The sequence below is a fragment of the Macaca nemestrina genome, chromosome 11 (assembly GCF_043159975.1).
Source record: "Macaca nemestrina isolate mMacNem1 chromosome 11, mMacNem.hap1, whole genome shotgun sequence".
Taxonomy (NCBI): Eukaryota; Metazoa; Chordata; class Mammalia; order Primates; family Cercopithecidae; genus Macaca; species Macaca nemestrina.
This window is the reverse complement of record NC_092135.1, coordinates 71,329,398-71,355,569: the sequence shown is the minus strand read 5'-3', so window position 1 is coordinate 71,355,569 and position 26,172 is coordinate 71,329,398. Positions and strand designations below refer to the sequence as shown.

The 26,172-nt window shown below is 42.4% G+C and overlaps 1 long non-coding RNA gene across 1 annotated transcript; it reads left to right on the top strand.

Moving 5' to 3' along the window:
• The first annotated feature begins 10,089 nt into the window (after positions 1-10,089).
• Positions 10,090-15,619, top strand: LOC139356981 (uncharacterized). Its single transcript, XR_011609579.1, has 2 exons — positions 10,090-10,228; positions 15,316-15,619. It is a non-coding gene; the product is annotated as an uncharacterized lncRNA (long non-coding RNA).
• Positions 15,620-26,172: the final 10,553 nt, after the last annotated feature.

Genomic DNA, 26,172 nt, shown 5'->3' with positions numbered 1-26,172 from the left:
CACATACACAAGACACAATGCTATAGCTTGCGTAACACAGGATTTGACATCCCTTTATCTGATCAGAGTTAGATTGAATCTTTTTATTCACCTTAGTTAAGTTCATTGGAATGCAATAAGTAAATTCTTTTTTCTGTAATATTACAAAATGTGGATGGTGTCTTAAATATATAATTTAAAATAAGTCTCTAATGTTTTCTACACTCACTTGGATGTGATGTAGGCAAGATAGAAAAATTTGCTCTTGGGTGTGGTATAGTTTATATGATTAAATGCTTTATTCATACTCATATGTCAATCTATTAGTGTGCTGTTAATTCAAATGTTACTATGATGTATTTTATCCCCATTAGCACATTCATCACAGGTGGATGTGAAACTTAGACAAAGGTGTATGTTCTCATTAATGATGAGCAGCCTATTCATCTTACTGGAATGTAATTAATGTTAGTTACAATCCTTAATTTTTCACTGTTTGTCATGATGCATATTTAGCATTTCTCTTGTCCTTTATCAACCAGCTCCTTCTTATCACACAGCTAATTCAAAAAGACATATATTTAACTAAATCCGGTGCTTCATTTTAAAAGTATTTTACTATGTATGTTTCTTAATGTTGTGGCAGTTTCCAAATAGTGGGACTTCATATTGGATGCATAACTGCAAAAACAATATTAAGAGGATGATTTGGTTCACCTTTCTTTTAATGTATGGGATTAATATAATTCATTTGCTAAATTAAATAAAAAGACTTTCCAAAGATGTATTTATATTCTGCAGTACAGCATCAACTGAATAGAATAGTTTTTTAGGTTACAGCAAAGAAAGAGCATGTTAAAAGAAATACATGCATTGCTATGTATTATACAGATGCATAAATACATACATATATCTAGTGTTCTTTCTATCTGTAAAAAGTGCTTTATATATGATAACTCATTTAATCTCATAATAATCCCTATGAGGTCATAATCCTATTATTTCCATTTTACAACTGAGGTAACAGAAAGACAGAGAGGTTAAGTATCTTGCCCAAAACCACATAGCTAGTGAGTATGTGGATCCAGGCCCAGGGAGCCTGACTCCAGAGCTCGTGGACTTAATTCTGCCATGCTGCCTCTTGTATTTATAACTCCTAATGAACTTCTTCATTTAATGGTAGTACATTAAATATGCATGAAGTCTAAGCTAGGATTCTGATTTTACTTACATTCAATGATCTTTTTGTCATTTTGCTTTAATTTTACTCTAGTGGCATAAATGTGTTGAGTGAAACATCTATACACTATTTGCAAAACAATAAACTTTAAGCTCTTTGAGGTCAAAGAAGACATTTTATGTGACTTTATCCTCCCTGTATCTGTACATGTATATAAATACAATACACATACAGTAGATTTCAAGCTATGTTACATCTCCAAGTTGCAAAGCCAGTGATAAAGCAAGACAGAAAAGCATACCTATAGGTGGATATTTCTCGCAGACAGAGGCCACTCTGGCTCTGAGAGGGCTGTTGTCCTTCCCACTAGGAGTTTTCAAACCACTTAGGGACAGCAACCATTAATAGGCATTTTAACCAATAAATAAATTTTTAAAATTTGGGGTTCAAAGGAAAATGAGATAAATTCGGCCTCACACAGATTACAATTGTGAGGCTATGCTAATCATGTATCTTAAAGGTTTTCATATGAAGTTCAAGCATTTGGCTGTGTCTCTTCTACTCCAAATACCTGTTTAAAATTCAGTATTGAGTGGGTATTAAAACGGATATGATATTTCTTAATATTTCTTACTCCACACTCAGGTTTTCCGAAACTGTAGCTCTCTTTACTTTTCTGCAACTGAACTGAGAATCTGTCTCAATAGAAACTTCAGTCTCCCTTCTGTCCTCTAAAGGAAAATGTTTTCCAATTCATAGAAACATAGTCAGATCAGAGCTTGTCTAATGGATTCACGGTAAATTTGGTCAACGTAGAGTCTCCCCTTCACCCAGAGGAGATATATCAACTGTGCTTCCTCCCCTTGGGGGAAGCCTCGGGTCCTCAGCCTCTATCTGTCCACTGGGCATCTTCAGAAACGTAGGGATCCTGCCGGGTTCTTTGCTGTCCTCATCTCTTCATGCGGGTTCCCACCAGCATGGTGATGTTCTCATCTGGCCTCCAGCCATGCTCCTCACCCTGCACCTGTGGCTGCCTTCCCCCACACCAGTTGTAGGACACCCCAGTTCTGCCAGCTCTTGACACAGGTCTAAACGGCTGCGGGCCATGCAGGAAAGGGTTTCAGGCCTCTGTGTCCTCTCAGGACCTGAAAATGCTCTGGGAGGCGGTCTCAGCCCCAGCTGCCCGCACGCTGCACAGGAGTAAGAGGCCACTCTGCCTACACCCGCAGCTCTGCACTGCCTTGCAGGCCAGGCAAGCAGAGCTGCTAACTTACCTGAGGGTCTGTCACTTGCGTGTATGGGACACAGGAACAGCGTAGAACCCCTGTGGGAGAGACGGTCACTAACTTCTAACTATTTTGTTCTTCTTTAACTCTTTTGGGGGAGTACAGGTGGTAGCAGATAGGCTGCTTCTACCATATCGTGTATTCTACCAAATACTTCCTGTCTCATACATGAACCCCAGCTTAGATCTTCATGAAACCTTCAAACCCACCCCATCACCTCCTAGGGCCAAAACACCACCTCCTGCCTAATGGCATAAATGGGTGTGAGAAAACTGGAGGGGAAAACGCTGTTCTATTATCCCTGTCACAGGGAAAGCAGCAACCAGATCTTTAATTGAGTGTGTCGCCGAGCTCTTCTAGTCTAGCAAACAGCCAGGAAGTGGATTCTTTGTCCTTTCTAGTGTGTATTAGTCGTCACAGTGCACTGGCTTCTTCTCTTTCTTTAAAACCCTTTTCTACCTTTTCTTCTGTATTCAATTTGTTTTCTAGTTTCCCAATGCTGATATTTCTTCAAACCTACAGAAACAGTACAAACTACCCTACACCAGGTCATGCCTGGTGGAAGTGACAGAAAACCTTTTAGAAATACATCAAGAAACTATAGCGATCTAGTGTCATTTTCTTGAGTTTAAATGCAATTTGAGGTCTGGGCGCGGTGGCTCCTGCCTGTAATCCCAGCACTTTGGGAGGCTGAGGTGAGCAGATCACCTGAGGTCAGGAGTTCGAGACTAGCCTGGCCAACACGGTGAAACGCTGTCTCTACTAAAAATACAAAAATTAGCCTGGCCTGGTGGCAGGCGCCTGTAATCCCAGCTACTCAGGAGGCTGAGGCAGGAGAATCTCTTGAAACCAGGAGGCGGAGGCTGCAGAGAGCTGAGATCCTACCACTGCACTCCAGCCTGGATGACAGAGCAAGACTCTGTCTCAATAAATAAATAAATAAATGCAATTTGGATGTACCCACTGCCATGCTGTACACATTTTAAATGAAAAAGATATTTTAGTAAATATCTTTATGGCAAAACACAAATTATTTCAAACCACACCCACATTTAACTGTTTTCTGTTCTCTTTCTGTAGCACCCTCGAGTACTGCGAACTCAAGAGCACTAAGAATTGTCTCACTCATAAATAAAGATTGAGCACCTCCTGTCTTAAAATAACTGATTATCTGCCCATAAAGCCATATAACCCCACACACATATCATCGCAGGTTACCGTGAGTTCATGAGATGAATCAAAGACCACCAGAGAAAGTTGCTAGCTGTCCATTTTACAGTGTCTGCTTTGTTATGTGTGGACTTTGCTTTTTTCTTCTTTACTTAACATTCAACGTCAACGTCTCATTCACTGGAAAATTATTCATAGCACATCAATAAAGACAATGAGAGTCTCAGGGTTTTTATTTTGCAGGCATTACATAAGCCATCCGACGTACACCCGAAGGGACTGGAAAGGAAATTATTTTTATCTCAATTTAAACAAAAACAAAAAGTTAGGTTGGGGGGGGAGGCATCTATTGGTTGACTCTCCTTTCTGACCTCAGGTCAAGAGGCTGTCAGGCTAGAAACACAGATCTCCCTGCTGCCAGTACGTACCTTTGAAGTTGTTCCCCTTCTGATATGCAGTGCAAAAGGGTGCGCCAGCCAGTGTATGCCAACCTGCGTATCAGCTCTGAGGGGTGATGCTACCTGTTCTTGTTTAATTCACCCTCACCTGGAGGTTAACTAGCCTGATGGCGGCAGTGTGAGATCGTGAGAGCTGCAGACCACGCTGTCCGGACAGTTGCTCCCTGAAAGGAAGTGGTGGCCCTTCCTCTGGCTTCCTGCCATTCCCAGGGTGACCCGTGTGCAGTGGTGATGGTCTGCTGATGTTGCTGCCAGGCAGATTTAGGTGAATCAATCTCTCTGCATGGAGCTTTAAACCAGTGTGTATGTGCTACACACCGAGCCCTTTCTTCCCCTGTCCCAGAAGAGGCTTCCCTGTTGGAACGAGGCTCTAAGCTTTGTACAATCAAAAGCCTTTGATTAAATCGGACCCAGTCCTTCTACTTGCCATGGCATTGTGTGACCCGGGAAAACAGCAGGGCTACAAAACAGCCCAATCTGTCACTAGGTGGGCTGACCAAAGCAGGGCTAAACACACGGTTGATTTCAAGCTACGTTACATCTCCAAGTTGCAAAGCCAGCGATAAAGCAAGCCAGAAAAGCATACCCGTAGGTGAATATTTCTCACAGACAGAGGCCACTCTGCCTCTGAGAGGCTGTTGTCCTTCCCACTGGGAGTTTTTAAGCCACTTAGGGACAGCAACCATTTGAACAGAAAATTGTTCCTGTTTCTAAATGATTTAGAAAGAAAGAAACGAAAAGAAAGAAAGAAAAAGAAAGAAAGAAAGAAAGAAAGAAAGAAAGAAAGAAAGAAAGAAAGAAAGAAAGAAAGAAAGAAAGAAAGAAAGAAAGAAAGAAAGAAAGAAAGAGTCTCTCAGGAAATATATTGCTTTTCTGACATTTAATCCATAATATACACATATGGTGACACACACAAAAAAAGGCCAGTTTATAAGATTAACTTAAAGAGGTATCTGCTCACTCTGCTCTTCACTGGCCGCTGGCGTCACCCCACACACTGTTTTTGTCCAACAGTTGTATTGCATTCGCTCCCCTGGCCTCTCAGCCCTCCAGACAGAACTCAGGCGAGCTCCAGCTTACACCTCTGTTTGCCAGAACCCCCCCCCAACCCACCTCCGCAGAGCCAGAATGAGACATGTGGGTTTCCTGGGTCATGATTTGGTACCATTTTAAGTCAATGTCCTTTAAAGAATCACTCAGCATTCATATAGTGAAAAAAAGAGAGTGCTGCATAGGAGAAGAGCATAAGAGGACACCGTGACAGTCCTTTGCATAATACCAAAGCCCTGAACTTAGCTGGCCCTCCCCTTCTCGGGGGCACTTTGTTCACTACTTGTGGTTAACTCAAGTATGCTCCTCGCACCAGAGAGTTCTCCAAACCTTCTCCCTACCCTAAAGGGTATATCAACAGATTCCTTCCAACAGGACACACTATTCTCCCTGAAATGCATCCTAAATACAATTTTCTCCATCCCTTCCATTTCTACTCTGTTTAAAAGTCCTTAAAAGTGGATGTCTCCAGTACCACCTGCCCAGTTCAACCCTCATTCCAATTCTAATGTTCTATCCCACCTCAGCTCTGAATAGATCTGAGATCTGACACAGGGGTTGATTCCATGGGGAAGAACTGAGGGATCCAAGCAGTAACAATTGAGGAGCAAGTGAGGAGAGGGCACTAGTATCAGAAGCAAAGAGCATTAGCAAGCTGAGCAGCCACCTAAACCCTGCACTTCTCTTGAGGCTGGGATAAGGGTTACAGTCACTGGAGGGCTCTGAGGTAGTCTTGCTCCCTAAGACTCCCTGAATCACCTCTGCCACACAGACTGCCCCACTCCCTCCCTAGGAAGAGAGTCACCCACCCACCCATGTAAGTCTGGTCTTTGCAACAAATGAAAGGATGTATATTCACTTGAGCTCAAGTTTCATCATTTCTTGAACGCTTTGGTTTGAGTTCCATTTTTTTTAAATGTCGACATTTGAATATTAGTATGTATTATCGAGAGCTATAAAATCAGGAAGGATAATAGGACATCCTTATTGACACAGGGTGTGTCTGAGGGCGTATTTGCAGTGAAGATTAATTTCCAACACATTTTCTTATAGGCAGTTGCTCAGCGTCACCAACCCCTGGCTAATACATTAATATTATTCAGCAAAAAACATTTCTTCCATTTCATTTGTTATTAAATTTATTTTCATTTTTATGGAAATCAGTCCCTTTCAAGTCCATTTAAGAGGAATATTTCATAACTTTATAGTGTGGGAAGTATTTTTATTTAAATATTTGCTACAACTAAATGGAGGACTTAAACCTTTCATCTTTAAAGGTATTTTCCTTGTGGTTTGTGAATGCTTTGTGTGTATAAAAGATTGTGAAACTATTAAACATGACACAGAGAATTAAACAAAAAGGAAATTAATTTCAGCTCCATTGGCTCCATTGGTATTATTTATTATAAATCAATTAAATAGTAGGAATTTATTTTTACATTTGAAAACGTGTAAGCTTTTCATCTGCCTCATACAGAAAGAAATAAATGTCTGGAATAATAACATCAGCAGGGGAAATCGTGTTGCAAAATTTTTAATTCTATACAACTATGATTGAGTTTTTCTTAGTGAAAATAAATAAAAGGTCAAAAAAAAGGTGGATTCTGTAGTGTGCAATGCTTCTAAGAGAAGTATTTGATGGAGTGTTTCATGGCGTCTTAACTGCTCTGATAATGCAGCATTTGGGAACCACGGGTACTATAGAATTGTGTCATTTCTACTTTGTAGTTTTCATTCATTTTTATACCCAACAGAAGAAGCAACATTTGTGTATGCCTGAGACTTGACACGGTCAGGTCTTTGTCTCATTTTTTAGAAAAGCAGTATTTTTTCCCCATCTATTTCTAATGTATTTTGTTTACTTGTTTTAGAGATAAGATCTTGTTCTGTCACTCAGGCAGAAACGCAGTGGTGCTATTTTGGTTCACTACAGACTTGACCTCCTGGGCTCCTGCCTCGACCTCCCAAGTAGCTGGGACTATAGGTGCACATCACCACACCTGACCAATTTTTAAAAACTGTTTTGTAGAGACAGCGGGGTCTCACTATATTGTCCAAGCTGTTTAGACTCCAGGCCTCAAGCGATCCTCCCACCTCAGCCTCTCAAAGTTCTGGGATGACAGGCTTGAGCCACTGCACCCAGCCCTAATGTATTTTGGATGTAAATCATTTTGTTATTATTAAAAAATGAATCATTATTCATTTCATATGTACTCAAAGTATGTGAGACAGGAAAAAGAAGCAGTGCCTTACAATCAGCATGAGTCACTGCGCAGTGGCCACCTGCAGTGGTGAAGTAAAGGGGCATGCAGGAAGCTGAATCCCAGGTCAAAATCAAGCCTTGGTCCAGCCTGAACAGAATCACTTTCAGAATGCCTTGGCATTAGTCAACCTGGCTTCTAGAAATACTTGTATATAATAATGAGAAACTGTTCGTCGTGATTATTTTCAGTAGCATAGTACAGCCAAGCCCTCAAAAAGAGGAAGTTTTCACTGGTAAGGCATTTCATTTCAACATTGAAATCTGGTGTAATGTGAAGTATGAAATAAGTTTTGAAAGGAAGCTGATGATTAAGAAGAAATGCAGTGGGCATTTAATAAGTGGAGGAACCGCAAGATAATTAACTGGCATGCATAAAGATTCATGCTTTATACCAAAATTTTAATTTTGCACATAAATGTGCCTGATGTAGGCAGCATTTAATCACCTAGCTGACAGGAGTAACTACTTTCATTTAACCTTGACTGAAGATCATGAATTCTAACAGGTTTAATTGGATACATCATTTAACAGAATGAACAGAGCAAATTTTTCTCAATTCATAGGTTCTGATTGACATGCACCAGCAATAAGGCGTTGCACAATTACAGCTGCTCTGCATTCCTGCCCTGGGCAGCAATTGCCATAGTGATGTGACACCACTGGATCACTGTGGCACGGGAACGATACTGAATCTCCCCTTGTTTTGAAAAGGGCAATGCTTTAAAAAAAAAAAAAAAAAAAGGAAAGAAAGAAGGAAGGAAAAAAAAAGAGAGGGGAGCTGGAAAAGAAAGGGGCTTAGACTCTTAATTTTTTTTCATATTAATCACATTGATATGCACATCCTGTAAGGGAAGGGGTATGTCTTGTTATCAGCCACATGGAAAAATGGGGGAATAATGGCATTATCTTTTATCAGTTTAGTACAGCTTTTTTCAGAGTGTCAAAAAAGACTATAGTCACACGAAACAGACTCAAAAGAGAGAGCCTAAAAGCAAATCATGCCAGCTTGAAATCTCCAATCCTTCTAAAGAAACTGCAGTGTGATGTGGGCTCGCGGCGCTATTCCCTATGCTGGGAAAGCCGCTGCTGCTGCCTTTACTGGGAGAGTGGGTATCTCTGCCCCTAGAGTTCAGCTCTCCCCAGGGGACACAGACCCTGGGCGTAAGTGAGTGTGGAAGACAGGATTCAAAATGATTATCTTTCTCTCTCTTCCTTTGCTTCACTTACAAAAACCCAAATTAATTGAGGAGGATGAAAAACAAAAGAAAGTGAGTTTCCAAAATAAAATTATAAACCTTTTCTGTAAAAGCTTTATAAACAATAAAATGAACACTATCCAACCTTAGGAAATTGCTCATGGGCCTAATTCCTATATTTCTTGGCCAATCTCAAATACCTCAACTATCTTTATAAATATTCTAGAAAGAATCAGAAAATTTATATCTCAAGAAATACTCTGCAAGTTCTGTTAGTTTCAAATGTAGAGAAAAATTGTTAGAATACTTATTTTAAAAGACTTTCCTCTACAAATCAAACATGAATAGTTACTAGAATTCTGGCACTCTGAATTAAAATTTTAAAAAATTAACAGTTACTATTGTTTCTTCTTTTTTAAATTTTGTTTTATTTTTTGTGGAGATGGGGGTCTCAACACACTGCCTCGCCTCAGTCCCCTGAAGTGCTGAGATTTCAGGTATGAGCCACCGCGCCTGGCCTACTGTTGTTTCTTTTTTTTTTTTCTTTTTCTTTTTTTTTTTTTCTTTTTCTTTTTTTTGAGACAGAGTCTCGCTCTGTCACCCAGGCTGGAGTGCAGTGGTGCAATCTCGGCCCACTGCAAGCTCCACCTCCCGGGTTCATGTCATTCTCCTGCCTCATCCTCCCAAGTAGCTGGGACTATAGGCGCCTGCCACCACGCCAGTCTGATTTTTTGCATTTTTCGTAGAAACGAGGTTTCACCGTGTTAGCCAGTATGGTCTTGATCTCTTGGCCTCGTGATCCACCCGCCTCGGCCTCCCAAAGTGCTGGGATTACAGGAGTGAGCCACCGCGCCCAGCCATACTGTTGTTTCTTTGCTTTCTACTCCTTATCCTTGGTCAACAAACCTGTTCAATTATCAAACTCTCTCCACTCCTGCAGGCTTGGTGTTTGCACCCTCCGCCTCTCTCCCCTTGTGACTGATTTGCTCATTGGTTGCCCTTTTACTCATCATCTCCTCACGCCACCCCTGCAATACCACCCAGACTGGGGGCCCCTTTACCACGGACACTACATCCTACATGTCCATATCCCCCCTTCCCAGAGGGGTGCCTCGTGGCTAAGAGGGCCACAGTTATTCAGTGAGTGGGGGTGGGAGGAGGGCAGACGCTCAGAGTGGAGAATTAGAAGCTCCTGCTCTTCCTCACCTGTCTTTCCCTTCCCCTCACCTAGTCTTTCTGCCTTCTGTCTCAGTTTTTTCTTCCTTTCCCTCTCTCTTCTAAGCCTTGCAAATATTCATCCACTCAGCATTGGTTTACTCTGCATCTGCTATGTGGCCAGGCCTGGTGCTGGGCACAGGGGCCTCCAAGATGCCTAAGACAGCTTCCCTCCCACAGGAGTCCCACAGGGGAGACAGGAGAGAAGTATGTCATGACAGCATAATGCTGTTTGTACTGTACTGATGAGCAACAAGGCTGTGCCACTCAGTGGAGGGTAGAGATGTGACGACCTTGCCTGGGGTTCTGAGAAGCGTTTGCGAAGGAGGTGGCATGCTCAAATGAGGAGCTACTTTGGAAGCCCAGAAAGTTAAATAGAGAAAACGGCATTTGCAAGATTCTCGGGTGTGAACTAGCATGACTTAGGTTCGGTATGGAAAGTAATTCTGCGAAGCAGGGGTAGAGGTAGGGTAGGGAAGATGGGGAGCGAAGCTGGAGGGATAGACAGGAGCCAGCCCGCAGAGGTTCCAGGGTGGCCAGCCAAGACGTCCGAGGGCTCTCCCAGAGAGGCCGGGGAGGGTGGAAGAGGACTGGCTGGAGGATCGGCCTGTGTTTTGGAAGTGTAATCCCGATCACTGGTGTGAGGAACAGATTTGAATGAGAAAAGAATAGCGAAAGTCTAGAAAGGGATTTCAGATTTCAGCGGCTCTTGTACAAGCCCCCCCTCCACCTCCCCTCTCTTTTGTGGCCATCCCAACCCCTTGCATTCCTGAATTTCTGTGTTCTTTCTTTCCTTTATCTTTTCCATTCCCACCTTTTCCCTTTCCCTCCGAAATAAACTCAAATAATCTTCCAAAGAATTTTTGAACAAAAATCTTTGAAATTTGGTAACAGTCAGTAAAGAGGTTCAAGTCTCCAGAGCATCCTGCAGTTCCAGCGAGTTCCCTGCTCTTCTCCATTTGCACTGGGGAGAGGGTAGGAGGGAATGGCCCAGCAGTAAGGACTTTGGTTAGAGAGTAGGAAGACAGTTGAAGAAACATCTGGGCCAGGCCGGGTGCTGTGGCTCACACCTGTAATCCCAGCACTTTGGGAGACTGAGGCAGGTGGATCACGAGGTCAAGAGAGCAAGACCATCCTGGCCAACATGGTGAAACCCCATCTCTACTAAAAATACAAAAAATTAGCTGGGCGTGGTGGGAGACGCCTGTAGTCCCAGCTACTCAGGAGGCTCGCTTGAACCTGGGAGGTGGAGGTTGCAGTGAGGCGAGATCACACCACTACACTCCAGCCTGGGCAACAGTGAAAGACTTCATCTGAAAAAGAGAAAGAGAGAGAGAGAGAGAGAGAGAGAGAAGGAAAGAAAGAAAGAAAGAAAGAAAGAAAGAAAGAAAGAAAGAAAGAAAGAAAGAAAGAAAGAAAGAAAGAAAGAAAGAAAGAAAGAAAGAAAGAAAGGAAGGAAGGAAGGAAGGAAGGAAGGAAGGAAGGAAGGAAGGAAGGAAGGAAGGAAGGAAGGAAGGAAGGAAGGAAGGAAGGAAGGAAAGAAAGAGAGAGAGAAACATGAAACATCTGGGCCCCGTCTTCCCCAAGGGCTACAGAGCCATGGAGACTGCTGAGGGAGACCCCTGTCCCCTGCCCCCAGCATGGGTTCCCCATGGGCTCCCAGGGCACCTGGGCTGAATCCAGGACCCTCATCCACATAGTGGCTGCCCTTGGTGCTCTCCCTTCCTTCTGACCCCAAGTATCAGGTGCCCTGTACACCGGCCCACCTTAGTTGCCAAATCAGGTGTCACTCTGGTAAGATTTGGATCTGGCTCCCCATCCAAATCTCATGTTCAATTGTAATCCCCAGTGTTGGAGGTGAAGCCTGATGGGAGGTGATTGGATCACGGGGTGGATCCTTCATAATGGTTAAGCACCATCCCCTCTTGGTACTACTGTCTAGTGAGTGAGTTCTCATGAGATCCGGTTGTTTAAAAGTATATGGCACCTCTCTCCCCACACCTCTTCCTCTGGCCACGTAAGATGTGCCTGCTTCTCCTTTGCCTTCTGCCTGATTGAAAGTTTCCCGTGGCCTCCCCAGAAGGCATCATGCCTCCTGTACAGCCTGTGGAACCATGAGCCACCTAAACCTCTTTTCTTTATGAATTACCCAGTCTCGGATATTTCTTTACAGCAATGCAAGAACAGACGAATACACACCCCCACTGGCTGACAGTGAGGCATTAAGAATTGAAGCCCCATTCTCTGGCAGGGCACCCACAGAAACAACTTCCAGGAGGAATGGGGACCACTGTCCCTTCAGGGCCATTATTCCAGGAAGGATTGAAATAAAGGCCTGGCTCACTACACTCTCCTCCCCTCTTCCTAGGAACAAATTATCTGGGCTTCTCGGTCCCTCAGGCTCAGTACAGCCCCAGTGAGCCATGAGTCCCGTGATACTGATATTCTTTGCCCTCATGTACACATCAACCCACCTCTTCACTGAACTGTGAGGGTGTGAGATCAGGGGCCATCTTATCCATCTTTTTACCACCCTCTCCTTCAGGTTTATAGCATTGTGTCCAGCTCTTGGTAGCTGTTAGGAGTTGAATTGTGTTCCCTCAAAATTCTGTGTTGAAGTCCTAACCCCTAGTATCTCAAAATATAACAGTATTTGTAGGGAGGGTTTATATAGACCTTTACATTTTAGCAGAAGTTAAAATGAAGTCCTTAGGATGAGCCCTGATCCAATATGACTCGTGTCCTTATGAAAAGGGGGAATTTTGAGAAGACGCGCACAGTCTCTCTAGGGAGAACGCCTCGTGAAGATGAAGGCAGAGGTCAGGTGATGCTTCTACAAGTTAAGGAACAGCAGTGCTTGTCAGCAAACCCCCAGCAGCTCAGGAGAGGCCTTAAGCAGATTCTCCCTCACGGGCCTCAAAAGCAACCAGCCCTGCCAACACCCTGATCTTGGACTTGTAACCTTCCAGAACCGTGAGACAATTAGGTCTCTGCTGTTGAAGCTGCCCAGTTTGTGGTACTTTGTTATGCAGCCTTGCAGAGGAATACAGCAGCCTATTTGTCTAATAGATTGTTTAATCAGAAGGTTCTAGAAGGAGAAGGATGTTCTTCTTGGTGAAAGATTGCCCACCTTGCCAGACGTGCTGCCATCAATGCAGTTTGAAGACATATTAGATAGACTTTGCAGTATCTGGTCCTTCATCCTAATTTGGTTTAATGGTCTAGGTCAGCTCTGGGGGGCATAACTAAGAACCAGCTGTCTGGGGAGAAGGGAGGGGTGTAGAAACTGCGGAGGGTTGGAGGGGGCCTGGTTAACTGCTTGAGGAATTTTAAGTGGTGGCTAGATCAGGGCCAGCCTGAAAAATAATTCTACACACCCAAGGAATACTGACTTAATTTCTTTCCTCAGTTCCGTAAACAATTATTTCCCATTTCCTGTCAGGTACTTCGCCTCAGTTTCCCTAGATATAAAACAGACTGATGGAGCCCAGGTGTGGCCACTCACACCTGTAATCCCAGCACTTTGGGAGGCCAAGGCAAGAGGATCGCTTGAGCTGAGGAGTTTGAGACTAGCCTGGGTAACATAGGAAGGGTTCATCTCTACAAGAAATTAAAAAAAATTAGCCAGGTATGGTGGCATGTGCCTGTAGTCTCAGCTACTCTGGAGGCTGAGGTGGGAGGATCACTTGAGCCTGGGAGGTTGAGGCTGTGGTAAGCTGAGATTGTGCCACTGTACTCCAGCCTGGGTGACACAGTGAGACCCCATCTCAAAAAATAATAACTAAATGATAAAAAACAGTCTGTTTTATCTATTATGACAGTTCAGTAGTCCCCAAAGGGACTTTGAGGTGCTCATATTAAGTTGCATATCTGGGGAGAGTTACCGTCATTTTTACTATTATTTCCAGTGTTAAATGTTTTTCATTAAAATATCATGAGCAAAATTATACATAATGCTATGTCTACAAATGCCTTCCCAATATACTGTGTGAGCATAAACAGCTTCCTTTCTTCATGGAAGTTCTTTATAAATGTTAAATGAGCAGATGATTTGTTGAAAGAGAGCAGCAAGTTAGAAACAAGCACACGCAGAAAAAGAAATCTTTTTTTTTTTTTTTTTTTTTTTGAGACGGAGTCTCGCTCTGTCGCCCAGGCTGGAGTGCAGTGGCGGGATCTCAGCTGACTGCAAGCTCCGCCTCCCGGGTTTACGCCATTCTCCTGCCTCAGCCTCCCGAGTAGCTGGGACTACAGGCGCCCGCCACCTCACCTGGCTAGTTTTTTTGTATTTTTAGTAGAGACGAGGTTTCACCGTGTTAGCCAGGATGGTCTCGATCTCCTGACCTCGTGATCCGCCCGTCTCGGCCTTCCAAAGTGCTGGGATTACAGGCTTGAGCCACTGCGCCCAGCTATTTTCTTAATTTTTTTTTTTTTGGGGGGGCAGGGTTTAGTGCTATCACCGAGGCTAGAGTGCAGTGGTGTGATCACAGCTCACTGCAACCTCAGACTCCTGGGCTCAAGCTATCCTCCTGCCTAGCTGAGACCTCAGGTGCCCGATACCATGCCCAGCTAATTTTTTTATTTTTTGTAGAGACAGGGTCTCCCTTTGTTGCCCAGGCTTGTCTTGAACTCCTGGTCTCAAGCAATCCTCACACCTTGGCCTCCCAAAGAGCTGGGATCACAGGCATGAGCCACCGTGCCCAGCCAAAAAAAAAAAAAAAAAAAAAAAAAAAATTGTTCTTTTGCTATTTGAACATTTTTTATTCTTCTTAAACACGGCTTTTCTTTTCCAAATCTCCCTCTTCTCACCATCCCCCTCTACCAAAGAAACAGCCAATTCTCTTGAACACATGTACACTCACAACCTTCATTTTCCTACCCATTCTTTCCACTTATCCCCAGTGAGTTCCACCGCCATTGCAACTGGCTCAGTTAGAGCCCCATCTCCTTGGCCCCCTTTCCCCATCACACCCCCAGCAGGAAGTTCTGCTGCCACTCGCTGCCCCAGCTCCCCAGCCCTGGCTACCTCCCTCTGAGGAGTCGATACATCAATGCACCGCAGCTCTTCAAATCTCACCTTAAAAGCTTCCCCTACATTTCGTCTTGGCTGCAGCTCTCAATGCAAAATGTTTTGGGACATTTTGTATTAAGTGTGTTATTGGCACTAATGGTACACACGAATCAATTGTATTAAATCTTCATGACTTCAGGTAATTTGTCTGGGAAAATGACATTCTCCATTTCCCCTAGGAATTTGGATTTGTCTGTATGTTCCTTTTCCCACCTCGGTGCTGTTTTGAACAAACAACAAAAATTACATAAACTGTCGAATATCCTTTTCTTCCATTTTCCCTACTGCACCTTCTCATTGTGTGAATTGGCACAGTCTCCTGAATGCAATTGTGTTTACTTCTGGGCATACTGTATAATTTAAGTTTCTGCAACATAAAATAAGTCCGCGGCGATATTTTTACTTGTTCTGACAATGTCCAAAGTTGTCTCTCACTGTTTTTATTTAAAGGAACTAGACACAAACCTGGCTGCTTTAACCACGGTCTCTGGGAGGGCTACAGCTGAGAAAATCCGCTGTCAGGAAGAACTGAATAGAACTAACAAGACTATTGAGCACGCCAACAGATTAGTGAAAGGTCTGGAGGTGAGGTCCTACAGGGCAGACTAATGAAGCAGGCTGCAGAAAGCACTTCTTTGTTATACACTACTGATCTGGCAATAACAGCAGCACTTAGCAAAGAGCCTGATGAGCTGAAAAAATTATGTCATTATCATTCATTTTTTTCATAATAGAAACATGTTTTTGACCTTTACATTTTCTTACATTTTACCATGCTGTGGACTGTATTAACTGTAAGATTACCTAGTGACTAGCATATTCACGAAACCCTACAGGAAAGGGAACAGCCGCTCTTTCCTGAGTATTGACAAATAAAGTTGATGCAATAAAAAAAAAAAGCAAAGACTTTATTTGGAACAATTAGACAATGCTAATGACAGAGCCCTAGGTTGGTTTTCCATGAAGCGCAATGCAATTTGTCCGACTTAGTTAAGGAATATGATAATGCCCTAATTATCTGTCTAAGATGTGCCCTGGATATTACAGAGGAGACAAAGGATAAAGAGTGGCAAACCATGAATTATCCGAAATAATCCATATTGTTAAAGGTTGGCTCCTGAGAAAGTCTGGTCACTGGCAGCTTTCTCATTTGCCATTCATCTATTGTTAATTTCATCTTTTGTATATATTCAAATTTTTTCCCTGGGTTAACATGTGTTGGGAGAATGTCTCTTCTTGTTCCCTGCCATTGTAGGAGGCATGTTTTTTGCAACCAGCAGCTTTCCATGCCTTTCTTTTATTTTGGTAACTGGACGTAGAGTGGGCCAAGAAAGCATCAACCCACTGCTAATTAAACAGATTTATCCAACTGGATATTGTCAGGAGAATTTAAAATATAAATTGATGAGTGCTTGTTTGGTGCCATTTGAAGTAAAAACTGAAAGGATTTATCGGCTGAGAAGAAAAAGTCTCAGTGTCTCAGATGAAAGCCGGAAAATTTAATGAATTTAAATGTATCCCACCAGGGTGGCCATATTTCTTCTCACTGTGAGACACTGATGTCGCTCAAATTAATGGAAGTAAATTACTGTCTTAATCTGACAAATCTATCACTGTTTTATCAAATCGGTTTGCCAGCTCTCAAATAGATCAGGGGAAATAGTAGAGGAGTATCAATGGACTTCTTTCAAAAGAGTCGTGGGCACCCAATACTCTAAAAGACCGTCCATGCCTGAGCTCTGCTGTCTTAGACACTTCCTCAGACAGAGGTCCTTATGCAAAAATACCTGTAGGAACAAGCTCTAGGCAATACCACACTTGAAGCGCAGAGAGGGCTGGACCTCTCCCAGCATTTTCTGTCTGTTGCTCTACCTTTTCCGACATAACGAATCTTTGGCCTCCAGAGAACATTCTACGAGGATTGTGAACACAGAACGTCTAGGGGGATACCTGGCTCTCCTGATCAGCTTTCACTTTATATGTGGGCTCCTTTGCAAGTCAGACCCCATGCAGCCTGTTGAGAAACCACATTGCCATAACTAACCCATGGAGTAAATTCTACCACTCCATGGTGGAAATGCTCAGCATGTCTACTCCAAACCTTCTTTGTGGAAATACTGGTGACATTTATTTGGAGGCATCCTACAGCAAACCAAAGCGTTGGGGACACTGTAGCCATGTGGAAATGCATGTGCTTCTGTACTTCCTTCCGTGATGACAGAAGCCAGCCACATAAGTGTCACAAAAACACTGCCATCTCTGCTTCTCTGGCAAATTGGACAATTAAGGGTTATTTCCTACAAGTATGTCTTTCTTTCTTAAGTTGTGTGTTCTTAGTACTGAAAAATGTTTTGATAGCCCAATAAATATTACCATTCTGGAGGTGGGATTTGCTTTAAAATGTTTCTTTTCCCCTTTTTTTTTTTTTTTCTGCTTCTGTTCTATTTATATACTCTTTCATATTTTATTTCCTTCCAGTTTTTCTTCTTTTCTTCAATATGCTCTCCTTCCTGCCTCTTTTGGAAAAATCTTCCTGCCTTCTTGTCCTTCCTTCCTTCCCTCTTTTCCTTTCTCATTTCATTCCATTTTTCTTTCTAGTATTTTTTCTACTGCATTTTTTTGAGTTGAGAGTAAATCTAATTACTACTGATTTTTTTAAAAGAGAACTATTTTGAAGCAAACTATTAAATTTTGTCTCTGTAAAAAAATGGTCTGTTACGATAAGTTCTGTGTTTACAGTTTAAAATCTATTTTGGAATAATCAGGGTCTGCATCTGTAAGTTCTGTTCATTTCTCTCTCTTTGGTATTGTACTAATAGCCACTTCATTATCATTTTAAATAATTCTTTGGTATAACTCATTATTAAATGTTGTTATAAGAATTGTTTTCTCCAAGACTATTTTATTACCATCATGAAATTCATCTCGTTAGTATGTTTATAAAATTAGTATAGATTTTTTCTTTTTCTTTTTCTTTTTTTTTTTTTTTTGAGACGGCGTCTCGCTGTGTCTCCCAGGCTGGAGTGCAGTGGCGCGATCTCGGTTTACTGCAAGCTCCGCCTCCCGGGTTCACGCCATTCTCCTGCCTCAGCCTCCGGAGTAGCTGGGACTACAGGCGCCCGCCACCAGGCCCGGCTAATTTTTTGTGTTTTTAGTAGAGACGGAGTTTCGCTGTGTTAGCCAGGATGGTCTCGATCTCCTGACCTTGTGATCCGCCTGCCTCAGCCTCCCAAAGTGCTGGGATTACAGGCGTGAGCCACCGCGCCCGGCCTACAATATAATTTTTAACAGGTATACGATAATTTCTATAATGGATGACCCTAACTTTTTTCTTCAGTATTCAGTTTTGGGACATTGAGGTTATTTCGACTTCATAGCTATTATAAACAGTGCTGTAATAAATATTCTACTATACAGTAGAAGAATATTTTTCATCATATGAGAAAATGTTTTTAGTATATTTTGAAGTAAACAAAGCAGGTTACAAAATAAGATACACGTTGGGATCTCGGTTTAGTAGTACGTTGCTTCTCACCTCCAAATCTACTTTCATGACCTGTTGTTCTGCCTTCACAGGCTGGACCCTTCCAGCATTTTTTCTTTGCAGCGAGAATGAGGTTTAGCTTATCGGTAGAGGGCGCAGGAGAGACGTTGCAGGAGGAAGAAGCTACCCCACTATCCCCTACCAGGGTTCCCGGACTTCCATTCTGTTTTTCTACTTGCTCCTGGCTCAGCACTGCCAGAAGCCTCTGCCCCTTCCATACACCCAGAGCATGCAGTTTCTCTGCAAGTTCTCAGAGATCCCCAGCCAGTGACCCCCAACAGGGACACCGGTCACCCCGGGCCTCTATCTGTCCTGCCAACAAGCTGACTCTTTGTGCCCCAGCTGTCTCTGAGCACCTGCCCTGCAGACATATGCTCCCCGCTTGCCCCGCAACCATGGACCAGTTCTGTCTCCGGCAGCCCGGAGAACTCCACCATTCAATGGAGCTGAAAATCTCTTTTCCCTCACTGTCTGAATCCATCGTGGGGAAAAGGACCTCCTTCAAAGTGGTTGCTCCCCTGATTTTCATCCTCAGCCCTAGGATATTGTTTAGAGCATTGTTTTCACCTTCCTAGTTACGCCTACGTTATAGTTAACAGTTCTTTATAATAAATTTTCCCTGTTCAAATTACTGTGTGGTTTCTGTCTCCTGATTGGCCTGTGACTAATAAACAAGTTTATGTAGAGGAAGAGAGAAAAAAAAGACTGAAACCAAAAGCCAAAACATTAACAGTGGTTAACTCTGGGTAGTATAATTAGAGGTTGTTTTTATTCTGGTCTTTGTGATTTGCAATATTTTCCAAAATATTTTGTAAGGAGCTTTTATTTCATTTATTTATTTGAATTTCTATTTCTGAGACTATTGTGCTACATATTTACCTGTGTAACAAACCTGCATGTTCTGCACATGTGTCCTGGAACTTAAAGTAAAATAAAATAAGATTATTGTGCTAGCAAAAGTTGAGTCTTGATAGTATATGTTGTTGCCACGAAATTCAGATTCAAAACCAAAGTGATCATGTTAGTGTGTCTTTTCAGTAAGCAAATTGGGTGAAGCTTGTCCGACAGTGGGACCACACAGAGCCATGTAATTCCTACTAAGAACTGGCCTCTTTACAGGGATCACCCACTCTCAGTTCCCTGAACCTTGGATTTCAATGTCTGAACTCTGGTTTTAAAGTCAGCCTTTTAAAAAAAATTTCTTCTTTTTTAACTGAAATTGCTGATCTCTGTGTCATTCCAATTTTAGTATATGCGCTGCCAAAGTGAGCACTAAAGTCACTCTTTTAATGCAAAAAGTATTAAGAACTGTTTTTGTAAATAGTACGATGATTTTTTAAATTTTTTTTATTTTTGAGACAGGGTCTCACTCTGTCACCCAGGCTAGAGTGCAGTGGCATGATCACAGCTCACAGCAGCCTCAACTTCCGGGCTCAGGTGATCCTCCCACCTCAGCCTTCCTAGTAGCTGGGACTACAGCCACACGCCACCATGCCCAGCTAATTTGTGTGTGTGTGTGTGTGTGTGTGGAGATGGAGTTCTGCCATGTTGCCCAGGCTGATCTCAAACTCTTGGTCTCAAGTGATCCACCTGCCTTGGCCTCTCAAAGTCCTAGGATTACAGGTGTTAGCCACAACACCCAGACCAATGATTTTTAAGAGTACTATATTCATCTTGAAAAATGCATCATGCAATGTTATTGCAGTCTTCTGCTTTTTAGAGAGAGGTTTCTATACAAATAGCAAATTGGCTTGTTGCTGTTTCAGCAGAAGTACCACTAATGTAAGAAGGAAGCCATGGTAGGCAGAATTCTAAGATAGCCTTCTAGATACTCAGCCTGCGGTACACACTCCTTCTCCCAGTTATTCAATCAAACACTGCCATGAAAGGATTTTGCAAATGTAATTAAGGTCCCAAGCCAGTTGACCTTAAGATAGGAGGATCATCCTGGCGGGCCTGACATAATTATATGAACCCTTTTAAAGTAGAGGATTTTCTCTGACTAGTTGCAAAAGAGGATCGAGTCAGATTGAGAGCACAAGGGGGATTCAACATCGCCACATGTGAATTTTGAAGATGCAAGAAGCCAAGTGGTGGGGAATGTGGGCAGTCTCCAGGAGGTGAAAGCAGCCCCAAGCTGACAGCCAGAAAGGGAACAGAGACCTCAGTCCTGCAGCCACAAGGAACAGAATTCTGCCAACAATCTGAAAGAGACTGGAAGCCCAGGCCTCCAGATTAGAATACAGTAACTAGAAAGCAAACAGATTGGATCTAGCTGGGTGCCACTTATTTTTCAGGGTTCAATGACACAGACTATAAGCCCCTTGAAGGTACAACATATTCCTTGGAATTATGACCCTTAATTCCCATTCATCCATGTGGTTGTCCTTGTTGAATAACCTTTCCCCACTACCAACACACACAGTGTTCCGGATTAGGGATTAACATTCTGGGTTACAGAGTCTGTGGATTAGTGGTTGGCCATCTTAGATTGCTTTTCTTTCTTTGTATCCCTTAAGGATATGACTTCATGGTGAGCAAAGACTTGGGAAATGAATACTACTTCTTACGTTTTGGTTCTTGTTTTGAAATGGGATCATCTCTTATTCAGTAATAGCTTTCTGTTTTCTAACACTCTTTTACTCCTATTTCCTGCTCGCCTCCCACTTCTACCTTTCTCATAGTCCTTTTTGCCCTTATCTTCCTAATATAATCTAATTTGGTTGCTTTTTGACTTTATTATCATTATTTTTTGATTTCCTTTTTTATTTTTCTTTATTATTTTTGGCCAGTTGTGCAAGGGTATAAGGAAATAAGAGATATATACATGTTATTGGAAACTTTAAGTGATTTTTCTTATCAGCTTTCAAGTCCTCAATAACAGTTTGAAATCTGGTTTGAGATCACTTTAAATGATTTCTACGAGTAATGAGAGGAGAGCTAAACTCTTAATAGAGGGTAATGAATTTGGAAAATCCTTAAGATAAGTTTGTCACTTTGAATTTAGACGATGTCACCAAAGTAAAAAGCAAAATTGCTCCTCTGGGACTGGAGTTGCCATGGGACCTTCCACCCACCAGCCAGGCTTTCTCTGCTCTCTGAGTGAGTTGCTTTTATGCCAGTTTCCTGATAGGTATTAATCCTGGTCCAGTAATTCTGAATAACTCTGCAAACAGTTATTTCTCTGGTTTCCTATAGCCATGTCAACAATAAGGCAAAATAACACTTTATTTCCCTTTGGATAGCTGACTGGGAATTGAACTAGAGAAGCCGTGAAATCAGTGAAACTCTGTGAGATGATCAAGTTGAAAGGGCAGTGATGCATGCTTTCTCTGTTGACAAGCCTGACATTATATGTTTGAAAAGTCTTTATTGCTGTTTCAATCTGCACTCACCAAGAAGGAAAATGATTTGAAAATCGAGTTGAAAATTCAGCTAGGAGATGAGTTCTTCACCTGCCTTTCCTCTGTGCACAGTAATTTCCTTCGGAACACTTTCCCATTGGAGAAACTGGAAACAGCCCGGTGCAGTCATACAATGAAGGTTAAGCCCACAGCACATCTACTTGATAGTGCTGTGGGTTGAACTGTGTCCCCAAAAAGGCGCACATTGAGGGAACTACCAGTACTTGAGAATGAGGTCATATTTGGATCTAAGGTCATCACTGATGGAATGAGTTAAGATGAGCTCACGTTGGAGGAAGGTGGTCCCCTAATCCAATATGACCAATAAGGTGTGCTTAGAAAAAGGGCAATTTTGGGCACAGAGACAGACACACAGAGAGAAGGCCATATGAAGACTGAAGTCATGCTGCCAAGACAAGGGGCTACCAGAAGCTAGGACAGAGGCCCAAGCAATCCTTCTCAGGACCTGCGCAGGAAGCAAGGCTCTGCCCACACCTTGAAACCAGACTTCTGCTGATCTGAGCCACCCAGTTGGTGGCACTTTGTTATGGCATCTTGTTTCCTTGGAAACGGATATGGTTATGATTCTCCCTTCCTTGTTCTTAACTGAGTGCTCTTAGCAAGCACTGCGTACCCATGACCCTTAGACCCATTGTGAAAATGACAGGGGGTTTGAAGCAGGGGCAATGAGTAGGGTCGCACAAGGCCTTTTGACCCAGGAGAAAACCAGAGATGTCTGCGCGGTGCTGCCCAAATTGACTCTGCAAAGTCCAGAAATGAGGTCCCTTCCCACCCCCATTTCACCGTGGTAGCCAAACCAAAGAGCCGCTGCCCCCCACAATTATGATGTAATGTTCTGTTCTGCTGAACATGAACAGGGACGCAAAGAGGCCATAACAGAATTTGTCTGGGCGAGATTGTTAGTTCCTATAAGTGTATTGTGTGCACATCTTTTTAAATGATGAAACTGCACACTGAAAAATGAGGATTTCACTCTTCTCCAACATACAGTATAAAAGAGCAAACACCTTAACACTACTTTCCACACTATACATTTCTCACAGTTACCTAAATATAGCTTCTCTCATGCATTTTGGAGAAATCTGTTATTTTTAGAAACCCACCATTTTGAGTCACTACCATGAAATTAGCCAGATTTTCTTTTTCTTTCTGCTCAAAGGTCTTTGTGGTGATATAATCAAATTAACTCATTTAAAAGTCTGCTGTGAGCCAGGTGCAGTGGCTCATACCTGTAATCCCTGCATTTTGGAAGGCCAAGGTGGGCAGATCACCTGAGGTCAGGAGTTTGAGACCAGCCTGGCCAGCATGCTGAAACCCCATCTCTATCAAAAGTACGAAAACTAGTTGGGCATGGTGGTGGGCGCCTGTAATCCCAGCTACTCGGAAGGCTGAGGCAGGAGAATCTCTTGAACCCTGGAGGCAGAGGTTGCAGTGAGCTGAGATCATGCCACTGCATTCCAGCCATGGTGACGGAACTAGACTCTTTCTCAAAAAAAAAAAAAGTCTACTGGGTACTTTATATATATTTTTCCTGATATTGAAGCTGCTGGGTATTGTAGTTGGCTGCAGTATTAATTTGCTTAATTTTATTCTGTAAACATGGAATTAAAGTCACTTCATCTTAGCATGCAGTTTTATGCAAATATGTACAAAGTATATGCAAGTGATGCCCATTGTAACTGCAGGGATCCCATCTTTACATTTTAAGACACAGGCTCTGTATTTTAGAGGGAAGTATGCTCCTTGGGAGATATAGATGGAAGTATAGCTTGCCTCTTCACCATTAACATCAGATTTGAACATGGAAACAAATCAGCTTCTGTTATTATTCTGCTCTTGGTTTTTCATGGAACATTCTCCATACTTCAGACTCCCAAAGGAGAGAGTGGGTGGAGCAGAGATGGAAGGGGTCTTGTGCTTATGTTGAGATTTCAGGTTTCTCCGACTCTTGTCCTCCCTGAGTTCATTTCACCTCATCCCAGTAAGAAGGAGTAACAAATATATGAAGTAAAATCAGAGTACCTTTAGTAAAATGCAAAATGGACTCTTCATAGGAACAAAAGATAAAATTCCTACTAAAGTAGTATATGTTTAAGATGTATGATAATCTCTAATACTTGCATGAGGAAAGAAAAAAAAATTTAAACATGATTGTGGGCTGGGCACAGTAGCTCATGCCTGTAATCCTAACACTTTGAGAGGCCGAGGTAGGAGGATCACTTGAGCCCAGAAGTTCAAGACCAGCCTGGCAAACAAAGTGAGACCCTGTCTCTACAAAAAAATCAAAAAGTTAGCCAGGTGTGCTGGTGCACGCTTGTAGTCCCAGCTGCTGGGAGACAGGAGGAAGGATTACCTGAGCCCGGAAGTCAAGGCTGCAGTGAGTTGATATTGCACCACTGCATTCCTGCCTGAGAGACAGAACAAGACCCTGTTTCTAAAATACAAAAACAAAACCAAAAACATATAAACATGATTGTGCAGCTTCTTACCCATCCCAGTTTCTCCGGATTTTTCTTCCTTGAACATTCTGCTATTTCTCGAGAGCCACCCAAATCTCTGCCCCAGGAACCTCTCCGAGGAGTTGCAGCCTCATTTTGTGTTCCCCAGTCTTCACTAGGGGCCTCCGCAGGCCTAGAGACAATAGAAGAGAATGTGTGGATGAATTAGAGAAACTCCTTTTTTCCTGCTGCAGCAAAAGCAATTCAAAGAGCATGCGCTTCTGGCAGTGGGGCACAAACATCATCTCTCTAGAAAACAGACGGCACGTTATGCTTTCAAAATCACCCCAGCTAGAATACCTGAGTCTGTTTAAAAAAAAAAAAATGATCTGTGGAAAATGGAAGTACCTTTGCAAAATGTGAGCGAGGGGGCATCCTAGTTTGAATGCAAGATTCTCTTCTTGACTCAAACCTTAGCTGGGAATATTTGATCGGGAAGGAGTTTTGTTTCCAGCTGGATGTGGTTGATTGGAGATTTGTCTGGAACCTATTGGCTACTGTCACCTAGGTGTGATTTCACCTTGTCATCTGGGGATTTCTGAATATATAAAGGCCCCTAGAGACTCAAGCAGTGGGTCCTAATGTGTATGTAAAAATCCAGAAAAATACAGTGCTGTGTATTTCCTTGCTTTATGATTCATCAGGGCAGATTGAAATAGTTAATGCTCCCCTAAAACTGAGCAAAATATACCCTGGCCTCACAAGTAGAATCAAGGCCAATAAACTGTAACAAAGCATAATATTCAGGACATACATATAACTCCACTCAAGGATAATGGTCTACACATAACTCATGCAGTTAGCTCCAATCAATCCTCCTCCTGTGAACATACAGTGCTAATAGGTCTACTGTGGCCTTTAAATTTCCACCCACGTTTTGATGCATACATTCTTTAGTAGGCACAAATTATTAATCAGAGTAGCCTCTTTTGTGCTTCTGTTATTTGTACCCAGAAGCATCTGGAATACAAAATAAGAGGAATAAAAGTCAGAGGTCAAATGATACCCAGTTTGCCATATAAAATTGAGAGTAAAGAGGGAAAGTTGTTTTTTGTTTTGTTTTGTTTTAAAGCAACATAAAACTTTTCTCTCTATTCCTAGCACTCTGTTCTGGTTTCTACCTTACGGCTGCCTGTTGCTAGCATATCGCGTGAAATTAGCTATCAGGCATTTGAAGGTGAAGAGCTGATTTTACAGCTCATTGAAGTTCTAAAGGATGCGCTTAATTAAGATAGTTCTTTACCTGGGGTTTAAAAATATTTACAAATGTTTCCCAGGCTATCAACAGGTAAAGTTAACCGAGTAAATGGAAAAAGAACTCTTGCCCCCCTCCAGATAATAATGGACCAGCCAAAATTTTACAGACTGTTTTTACTCTAACACACACACACACACACATACTACACATACAAATTCTTCTGCTTAAAAAAAAAAAAAGTGATAGCGTGGAAAGAAACGTACATAGATAAGGAAGAGTAATATTTTTAAAGCACAGCAAGTGTCCAATTAAAGTTGATTTAAGATACACCATCAAATGAATTTAATTGCAGGGAAGAGATTACCAAGTAGGAACGGAGGCTGCACACTCTGGAAGGTGGAACGTGGTATGGGACTCAGGTGGCTTTTCGCATTATCTGGACACCTCTCTGCCATGGGATGGCCTCCTCGGTACATGCTTCGGGCCCTAATTCACCCATCTGATCAACTAGAACAATGGTTCCCATATATCCTTTAGCTTTCACATTGAAGAATGTTGAGACTATTGTATAAGTGAAAACATGAATAAGAAATTTGCTGTGACTCTCTGAAAAGGAAGGAAAAATGTTAGTGGCTGTGGTTT